The sequence below is a fragment of the Procambarus clarkii genome, chromosome 25, assembly GCF_040958095.1.
Source record: "Procambarus clarkii isolate CNS0578487 chromosome 25, FALCON_Pclarkii_2.0, whole genome shotgun sequence".
Lineage (NCBI taxonomy): Eukaryota > Metazoa > Arthropoda > Malacostraca > Decapoda > Cambaridae > Procambarus > Procambarus clarkii.
Genome location: NC_091174.1, coordinates 4,633,460 through 4,643,930, shown reverse-complemented (window position 1 = coordinate 4,643,930; position 10,471 = coordinate 4,633,460). Strand labels below are relative to the sequence as shown.

At 41.4% G+C, this 10,471-nt stretch overlaps 1 protein-coding gene across 2 annotated transcripts in view; it reads left to right on the top strand.

The window, feature by feature from the left end:
* The first annotated feature begins 878 nt into the window (after positions 1 to 878).
* Positions 879 to 10,471, top strand: part of LOC123756396 (synaptotagmin-15) — a 96,267-nt gene continuing 86,674 nt past the window's right edge. For both annotated transcript variants that reach the window (XM_069331190.1, XM_069331189.1), the window contains exon 1: positions 879 to 1,255. The gene's annotated coding sequence lies outside the window, so the exon portion shown is untranslated. The remainder of the gene's footprint in view (positions 1,256 to 10,471) is intronic.

Here is a 10,471-nt window from a genome sequence, read left to right as displayed (position 1 = left end):
TCCCTGTTGCATATTTCCAACAGTTTCGAAGTTAGCCCAACACTCAAGTGATTGGGCATCATTCCTTTCCCCCGTCCCATCCCAAATTCTTATCATGACCTCCTTCCAAGTGCTATATAGTCGTTATGGCTCGGCGCTTTACCCCCCTGAAAATTCGCTACGATGCAAGGAGTTTCATGTGCTCCAGTGTTCATGTTCCCGAAGGCTACGCCGACATTGACCCAGATTGGCATATGCCGCTGACGTTATTCTGCGTATATTTGCCTTTGGTATAAGAATTGATGTTATGTATTCCAGGGTTGTTTCTCCTGTTATGTGGGGAATCATTTGTTCCCTTTTGACTGTGCGTTGTTCTACGGATCTTCTCATCCTTGAGAAGACTCGTAGGGACTTCTCAAGGACCCGTAGAAAGGACCTCTCATCCTTGCTCGTATCCTGGAAACTGTATTTGGAGCGGTTAGAGTCCGGTGGATACTGTATTTGGATCGGTTAGAGTCCGGTGGAATGAGTCCGGTGGATCCGTATTTGGATCGGTTAGAGTCCGGTGGAATGGGCCCTGGTGGATTCGTATTTGGATCGGTTAGAGTCCGGTGGAATGGGCCCTGTGGATCCGTATTTGGATCGGTTAGAGTCCGGTGGAATGGGTATGGATGAAGGGGGTCGACAGGGGACGGAGTTGGTGTGTGGATGGGTGGCAGGAGGCGGGTTTGCGGGTGTGTGTGTGTGTGGGTGGCAGGGGGCGGAGCGGGTGTGTGTGGGTGGAATGGGGGCGGGGCGGGCGCACGCCAGGTGGGGGTGGGGTCGTGGTGGGGGTGTTGGATTTGGATGGGGGGGAGGTGAGAGGTCTAGTCTTCTCTCCCTCTCATTCGACGGCCGACCGTGGTGGAAGACAGTAGTATCGCTAGGTCCTCCTAGAAGTATCGTCAGCTCTTACCCGATTTCTCCCTCTCTCTCTCTCTCTCCCTCCCTCTCTCACACTCACGTCTGCCTCCCTCCCACTGATGAGAAAGGTGGAAGAGAGGGATGAAACAGTAGACTAGTGGAAAAAACACAGAACGGCATAAGTGGATATTACACATATTAATATTACATTCCCCGGGGCGGACCAGAGTTATATAAGCTTCCGGTGTTGGGAAGTTGTGACTGGTGTATATCTCACAGTCATACCAGACAGCATACCAGCATACCAGCGTCGTCTAGAGCTGTACCTAGGCTGCTCAGGCTCGCACCGGAGTTGAGACCACGCTATCTAAAGGTAAAACTTAACATTCCTTATTCTATTGTCATACCAGCTCATACCTGGCGAAAGAACCAGGAATACCAGCTCCTGGACTTGATCTTCGCTTTGTATGGACGTGAGGTGACGTAATATACCATCGTGATACCACCGTCATTAAGAGCGATTCACTATGATACCAACTCCCTCTAAGGAGGCCTGGTCGACGACCGGGCTACGGGGACGCTAAGCCCCCGAAATCATACTCAAGGTACCCCTCTGATGCTATACCAAATTTCACACCATGTAATCTCAAACCAACTCGATACCACTCTCCGTTTTCACACGACCGTCATACCAGGCGCTCACGAGGGGTACCAAGTCTGGCCGAGGGTCAGGCTTGACACCTGGTACCACACCACACTCGATTTACGCGGGAAAATACCGTAAAATACCACTAAGGGCAAGTCGATCACATCACCTGGAGTCATTGAGGGGGCATCACTCGCCCCCATCCCGTTGATGATGATTGATGAAGATTAAGCCACCCAAGAGGTGGCACGGGCATGAATAGCCCGTAAACCCTGTTGATCTTACGTGATTTGTATATATATTGCGTGTTGAAGGGTACTGATCTTCCGTACCTGTGATCACAGGTTCTAATCTTCCGTACCTGTGATCCGTGCTTGTTGAAGGGCCTTTTCTGGTGTTCCGTGCCTGTTGAATGTGTTTTTCGTGTTCCGTACCCATATATAATTGGTTACCCGTGTTCCGTACCCATATATAATGGGCTACGTGTGTTCCGTACCCATATATAATGGGGTACGTGTGTTCCGTACCCGTATATAATGGGTTACGTGTGTTCCGTACCCATATATAATGGACTACATTCGTTCCGTACTTGTTGAAAGGTAGTTGCCGATGTCCCTACTGATATGTAGCGTGTTACTTTTTGTTTCTTACCCTTTGAAGGGTGTTCCGTACATGTATTCATCGGCTACTTAATTGTGTTCCATACCTGATTTATTGGGCTTCTCGTGTTCCGCGGTTGTTGGGTTTATATAAGTGTTCCGAACCTATTAATTGTTTGTTAAGGGTCTTCCTTATCCATATATATCTAATGGGGATTACCTTGATGTCGTAGTTTCAATGGGGGGGGGGGGGTGTTACCTGGATTTACCTGAGGTCCACTGTCTCTAGTGTTGCTTGTATTCCGTACTTATTTATGATGGTTTCTTGTGTTCCGATCCTATTCATAATGGGTCATTTGTGTTCCGTATCTATTTATAATGTGCTGCGTGTGTTCCGTACCTATTTAAAATGGGCCACTTTTGTTTCGTACGGAATTTATAATCTGCTACCTGTGTCCCGGGCCTATTTATAATGGATCACTTATGTTCCATACCTATTTCCAATGTACTAAGTGTGTTACGTGCCTATTTATAATGGACTCTTTGTTCCGTACATTTTGAGGGGGGGGGGGTTCCGTAACAATTAAAAATTTGTTATTTTTGTGCTCCGTATTTGTTACAGCGGGTCACTGTTGTTCCGTTCTGATTTTTAGTGTGCATTTTGTAATTATTTATCCTGTGTTTCTGGTGTTCCGTGTTGCCTGGCGTTCTGTTCCGTTTCAATGTGTTACTTGTGTGTGCGGTAACAACATAAAACATAATATATGTTCCGTGCGGGTTAGTTTCTGCTTAAGCTTCGTACAAACTTATAATGCTCATAGTGTTCCGTATTGCTTTATAATGCTCATAGTGCTCCGTGTTGCTATATAATGCTCATAGTGTGTTCCGTATTGCTTTATAATGCTCATAGTGTGTTCCGAATTGCTGTATAATGCTCATAGTGTGTTCCGTATTGCTTTATAATGCTCATAGTGTGTTCCGTATTGCTTTATAATGCTCATAGTGTGTTCCGTATTGCTTTATAATGCTCATAGTGTGTTCCGTATTGCTGTATAATGCTCATAGTGTGTTCCGTATTGCTTTATAATGCTCATAGTGTGTTCCGTAATGCTGTATAATACTCATAGTGTGTTCCGTATTGCTTTATAATAGTCATAGAATGTTCCGTGTTGCTTTATAATGCCCATAGTGTGTTCCGTATTGCTGTATAATGCCCATAGTGTGTTCCGTATTGCTTTATAAAGCTCACAGTGTTCCGTATTGCTGTAAAATGCTCATAGATTGTTCCGTATTGCTTTATAATGCTCATAGTGTGTTCCGTATTGCTTTATAATGCTCATAGTGTAATCCGTGTTGCTTTATAATACTCATAGTGTGTTCCGTATTGCTTTATAATAGTCATAGAATGTTCCGTGTTGCTTTATAATGCTCATAGTGCGTTCCGTATTGCTTTATAATGGTCATAGAGTGTTCCGTATTGCTGTATAGTGCTCATAGTGTGTTCCGTATTGCTGTATAATACTCATAGTGTGTTCCGTATTGCTTTATAATGCTCACAGTGTTCCGTATTGCTGTAAAATGCTCATAGATTGTTCCGTATTGCTTTATAATGCTCATAGTGTGTTCCGTATTGCTTTATAATGCTCATAGTGTGTTCCGTATTGCTGTATAATGCCCATAGTGTGTTCCGTATTGCTTTATAATGCTCACAGTGTTCCGTATTGCTGTAAAATGCTCATAGATTGTTCCGTATTGCTTTATAATGCTCATAGTGTGTTCCGTATTGCTGTATAATGCTCATAGTGTGTTCCGTATTGCTGTATAATGCCCATAGTGTGTTCTGTATTGCTGTATAATGCTCATAGTGTTCCGTATTGCTTTACAATGTTCGCATCTCTGTTGCACGCCCATTAATCCTGTTTATTCTAAGGGGGGTCTCATCTGTTTATAACGTTCCTGCGTTCCAGCCCAATTTCCGCGTTACTAATTGTGAATTCGTGGCCGATTTCCGCGTTACTAATTGCGTTCCGTAGCAATTTTATAATATAGTTGCCTCGCCTGTGGTATACTAAAATATATATATATATATATATATGCCTGCATTCCTGAATGTATTTAAAGGGGGTAATACACCGCAATCTATTCCTTTTGAATTACGCCGGCTTAACGAGGCTTGTCGAAAGAGATTAATTTCTGTAATTCCGGTGGGTGGGGGGGGGGGGGGGGAGGGGGCCACTGTTTTCTGCTTTCGTCGGGTCATTCACTCTGAACGGGCCCTGTTTCCCGTAGTGTTAGATACCTCGAAGAAGAAAAAATAACATTGCATAAATATAACTCGACCAAAATAATGGTAAATGCCATTATTAGAAGATCAAATGTTTATTTACGTAATGTCTAATGCATATTGTCTCAGGCTGACTTGTTTGATGTGTTATAATGTGCTCATTAACGATGAATTTGTTGAATTGCGTCATATCTGACGAATTCGTTGATATTACAACTGACGGGTTTTATTCCGTTATGTGGGTTCCTTTCTATTTAGTTTACACATAATAAATTAAACAATTAAACGTAAGTTATCTAGTGTCAGCTACGTTTAAAATGAAAACAACGTAAATTAGCTAGGTCCGCTACGTTTAAAATGAAAACAACGTAAATTAGCTAGTGTCAGCTACGTTTAAAGTGAAATGAACGTAAATTAGCTAGTGTCAGCCACGTTAAAAATGAAATGAACGTATATTAGCTGGTGTCAGCTACGTTTAAAATGAAATGAACATAAATTAGCTAGTGTCAGCTACGTTTAAAGTGAAATGAACGTATATTAGCTAGTGTCAGCTACGTTTAAAGTGAAATGAACGTAAATTAGCTAGTGTCAGCTACGTTTAAAATGAAATGACCGTATATTAGCTAGTGTCAGCTACGTTTAAAATGAAATGACCGTATATTAGCTAGTGTCAGCTACGTTTAAAATAAAACAATTTGACGCATTCTACGTTTAATTCTATAATATTTCTAGTATTTGAGTAGCAAGAACTTGGGCCAGTTGGTCTCACCAAGGTACATATTTGTACACATATTTGTGTCGTCACATGTGTACACCTGTGTTGCCACATGTGTACAGCTGCCACATTTTATTGCACGGGCCACCTGTTGCATTCCTTCACTTAGGTAAGTGTGTTGAATCGCCCAATGTTATATTTTGCAATGAAATCATTAATCATTAATTCCTTTCACTACTCATTCAGCGGTTGAAATCAGGTTAACCAATAAATAGTCCGTATTAGGCTATACATTACTCGAAGATAAAGTTTTTCGATAATTGCTACGTAGGTGTCAAATTTTATCGTCATTGGGTATGGCTTGAATTGAAATTGAAATAAGTTTATTGAGGTAAAATACACACAAAAGGGATGAGGTAGCTCAAGCTATTCTCACCCCGTTCAGTACAACGTGTTAATATATACATAGACACACATCACAAGCAATAAACATATTACCAAACATTCTGAGAGATAAACATATACATTTCCTTATGGGCATGACTTTATTTATTGTAATTGACTGAGTGGGATAATCTGAGTGTCTCCTGGTCTCTGATTGGCTTAGTGGCGTAATCTAAGTGGTAGAAATTTGTTTCCTGGTCTCTGATTGGGTGAATTGGGCTGCCCAAGAAGTGCAAAGTTGTCTCCTGGTACGCGATTGGTTGAAAGACGCCGCTTTATTGTGTAGAATAAATAATGTATGTTTTCTGATCTATGATTGGCTGACCAGCGCGGGTTACTCGTGAATTTGTTTCTTTTCAATTCGTGATTAGCAAAAAGTCGCAGCCTGTGTGCGGCAGAAATGTTTCTCATGTATATTTTTTGAGATAGGCTAGCGCCATAATATAATTTCTGGTGGAGTAGTCGTCGGAAAGCCTTGCAAATGTCATTAAGGGAACAAAGCATAATAAATATGAAGTTGAGATAGGCGGGTAACCCCGACCACATCAACAGCCTAGTCTAGCATACACAAACTCCAGAACCCAGATTCACGAAGCACTTACGAACGTGTACATCTTTCCTCAATCTTTGACGGCTTTGGTTACATTTATTAAACAGTTTACAAGCATGAAAACTTGCCAATCAACTGTTGTTATTGTTATAAACAGCCTCCTAGTGCTTCGCAGCTCATTAACTGTTTAATAATTTGTAAACAAAGCCGCCAAAGATTGAGAAAAGATGGACAGGTTCGTAAGTGCTTGAGTAACTGCTTCGTGAATCTGGATGTAAATCTTCCCGCAGTCGCAGCGAGTGTACGATACATATTTAAGTGAGAATATTCTTATTTAACACAGCTGGGGGATCGAACCCTCGACCTCTGAACAAGAACGATCTCTCACCTTTATGGTGTCGCGGAAGTGTCCACTGTTTCAATCAACATCAGTTATTGAAATAATCAATTATTTCATTGTCGTTTATGTCACATCATAGAGTTATTTCATCATGGGAGTTATTTCACCATGGGAGTTATTTCATCATGGAAGTTATTTCATTATGGGAGTTATTTCATCATGGGAGTTATTTCATCATGGAAGTTATTTCATTATGGGAGTTATTTCATCATGGGAGTTATTTCATCATGGAAGTTATTTCATTATGGGAGTTATTTCATTATGGGAGTTATTTCATCATGGGAGTTATTTCAACATGGGGGTTATTTCATCATGGGAGTTATTTCATCATGGGAGTTATTTCATCATGGGAGTTATTTCATCATGGGAGTTATTTCATCATGGGAGTTATTTCATCATGGGAGTTATTTCATCATGGAGTTATTTCATCATGGGAGTTATTTCATCATGGGAGTTATTTCATCATGGAGTTATTTCATCATGGGAGTTATTTCATTATGGGAGTTATTTCAGAATTTCAGATTATTCATGTATAAGGTATTTAAATTTTATATATTGCGGTATTAGCATTTCTTCTTTAATATGGGATGAGGTAAATGAACAGAATAAAGAGAATCCGGTAACAGTTGATTTTACCATTTAGATGGCAACACCGGTGTTGAAAACACACACACACACACACACACACTGGAAGGGGGACTCTGCGGAAGCCTGAATGGTCTGTTTCTCCCCCTCTCCCACACCTCTCTTCCCTCCCTCCCTTTCCCATTCCTCCCTCATCTCTTCCTCCATCCCCCCTACTTTCTCCCTTCTCACCCTCTCCCTACTGTGCCCCACTCTCTTTCCCTTTCTCTTCTTCACGTGGCCTTGGACGTCGAACAGACATCTTTACTTATTTATATACATAGCTATATAGGGACTCTGCTAGTCACGTCAGTCACAATTAGGCTCGACCCACTCTTAATAGGACCAATAGGACCCACACCGACCTGAATGTCTGTCACACACGCCAGACTATTCACCCTGCAAAGTTGGATAAGCATTTGGTCTCCAACCTCATATAAATATATATATATATATATATATATATATATATATATATATATATATATATATATATATATATATATATATATATACATATATACATATACATATATATATATATATATATATATATATATATATATATATATATATATATATATATATATATATATATACGATCACAAAAACACTGATCCATGTATGTGGAAAAACTACATGTAAAAAATAGAGAATGCTAAACGCGGTTTTCGGCTCAATTCGCCTTCATTAGAGCATTTTAAAATGAAACCTATTCTAAAATGTTTCATTCTAAAGTGCTCTGATGAAGGCGAATTAAGCCGAAAACGCGTTTAGCATTCTCTGCGCAAAACAAAAAGTGAATATTACATTAATGTTTAGAATGAAATGACTGTTGAAGGAACCGTCATAGATCGAAACATGGCGGTGGTGGTACATATATCTCCACCTTGGGGCCTGACAGCTGAGTGGACAGCGCTTCGGATTCGTAGCTCTGAGGTTCCGGGTTCGATCCCCGGTGGAGGCGGAAACAAATGGGCAGAATTTCTTTCACCCTCATGCCCCCTGTTACCTAGCAGTAAATAGGTACCTGGAAGTTAGACAGTTGCTACGGGCTGCTTCCTGAGGGTGTGTTACAAAAAGGAGGCCTGGTCGAAGACCGGGCCGCGGGGACGCTAAGCCCCGAAATCATCTCAAGATAACCTCAAGAAGATATCTGTGCACCAACCATATTTACTCGTCCTCTCTGTGACTGAAAGGGCTTCGTACCGTCCAGATTGGCGTGCCACAAAGTGATATTCATTGTTGATACACTTCACAACTGTAAAGTTTTGTGTTTGCCATTATTGCCATATATAGCCACGACAGTTCCGTGACTCTCGGGCACCTGTTTACCTGGTTGATACCTGGTTGATGGGGTTCTGGGAGTTCTTCTACTCCTCAAGCCCGGCCCGAGGCCAGGCTTGACTTGTGAGAGTTTGGTCCACCAGGCTGTTGCTTGGAGCGGCCCGCAGGCCCACATACCCACTACAGCCTGGTTGGTCCGGCACTCCTTAGGAAACACTCTAGTTTACTGCTAGGTGAACACAGGCATAGGGATAACAAAAGTCTTTCCGGGAATCGAACCTGGGATCATTCAGTTGCGAGTTAAACTAATTTTGGGTGAAGGTTTATTCAATTATATTAAGTGCTAACCGCTGATGAGATTATTTTATATTTAAAATTGCAAATAATTTGATATTGTACTCAATATTATGAACTTTATTGACGTTTAATAAACATAAATCTTAAAGACACTCGAAGATTATCGCGACGACATAAACAGGAAGGCGCGAAAGACTTTAGAACTTAATTTGATCTGGAAAATATCAACAGAGCAACTGTAAACACAAACACAATAGTAAACAGTCCCAGTACTAACCAAGAGACGTTGGACAAAATCCAGAGGCAAAATGTTAGGCTCTGGATTTTCCCGCCAAAAAATCCATAACGTTATTAAACACGAATATGAAAAAAACATAAAACAACTGCGAGGGAACAGAGACTTTAAAATCGTAGCTACGTGTAAAAAAACACACACATGAAAAAACAAACATTAACACACACGCAGCTGCCATGAATAGTCCAACCGGGGATCGAACCCTGAGATGCAGTCATTAATTTAAACGTGTTAAGTATTAATACTTGATATGTTCTCAAATGTAAGGAAATATTATTACGTATTATAATGTGTTGAATAGTTAAGCCAACCACTTGGGCTGGACGGTAGAGCGACGGTCTTGCTTCATGCAGGTCGGTGTTCAATCCCTCAACCGTCCATAAGTGGTTGGGTACCATTCCTTTCCCTCCGTCCCATCCCAAATCCTTATCCTGACCCCTTCCCAGAGCCATATGGTTGTAATGACTTCGCGCTTTATCCTGATAGTTTTCTTCCCCCTAGTTTAGTTAAGTTAGGTGGTTAAGTTCTATTAGGCTGTTTGACTTGACCTTGTTTAGACTATACGTATTTGACCTGACCTTGTTTGGACTCATCCTTGCTTAACATATCCTTGCTTAACCTGGCCCCCTTGTTATCCTATCGTGTAATCTTGCCTCGCCTTGGGGAATATCGTCCTTGGCTCTACCGTCCAGCCCAACCACTTGGGCTTAACTGTAGAGCGACGGTCTCGCTTCATGCAGGTCGGCGTTCAATCCCCGACCGTCCAAGTGGTTGGGCACCATTCCTTTCCCCCCGTCCCATCCCAAATCCTTATCTTGACCCCTTCCCAGTGCTATATAGTCGTAATGGCTTGGCGCTTTCCTGATATTTCCCTCGCTTGATCTCGCATTTAGCTATCCCTATCCAACGTAGTTTGGTTAACCCCAGCCTTGTGTCACCTATCTTTGTCTAACCTGTGTTATGTATTCTTATGAAATGTTATTTATTCCAACCAATCTAGTCAATTTTTCCTTCATGAGCCATTAATGGTGATTTAATAATTTTTTGTTTAACTGGCCATGGACCATTTACTACGAATTATCTACAGGCAACCCGTCCTCGACTTAAGTCCATTCCATCCAGCGGTCAACCCCCACAGACGAATTCATAAATATTTACATGCTGTTCATTCAAAATGGGAATTTTCTTAAATATATATTAATATTATATTGGCATATTATGCATATATAGGCATAGGTTAGGTTAGGTGTTTAATTTCTGTTGGCGATTATTTGTATTTGTAGTACGTGGGTGAAGCATTTATAGCGTTGTGATTCGAACAAAATTCGTCAGTGAAGCACTTGTTCCGGATATGTTCGAACGTCAGCAGTTGTGAGTCGTGTGTAAACCGCTTTTCATTCATAAACAGCGGGTTTGGCGGGTGCATGGAATCACTTTTGGATCTTTGT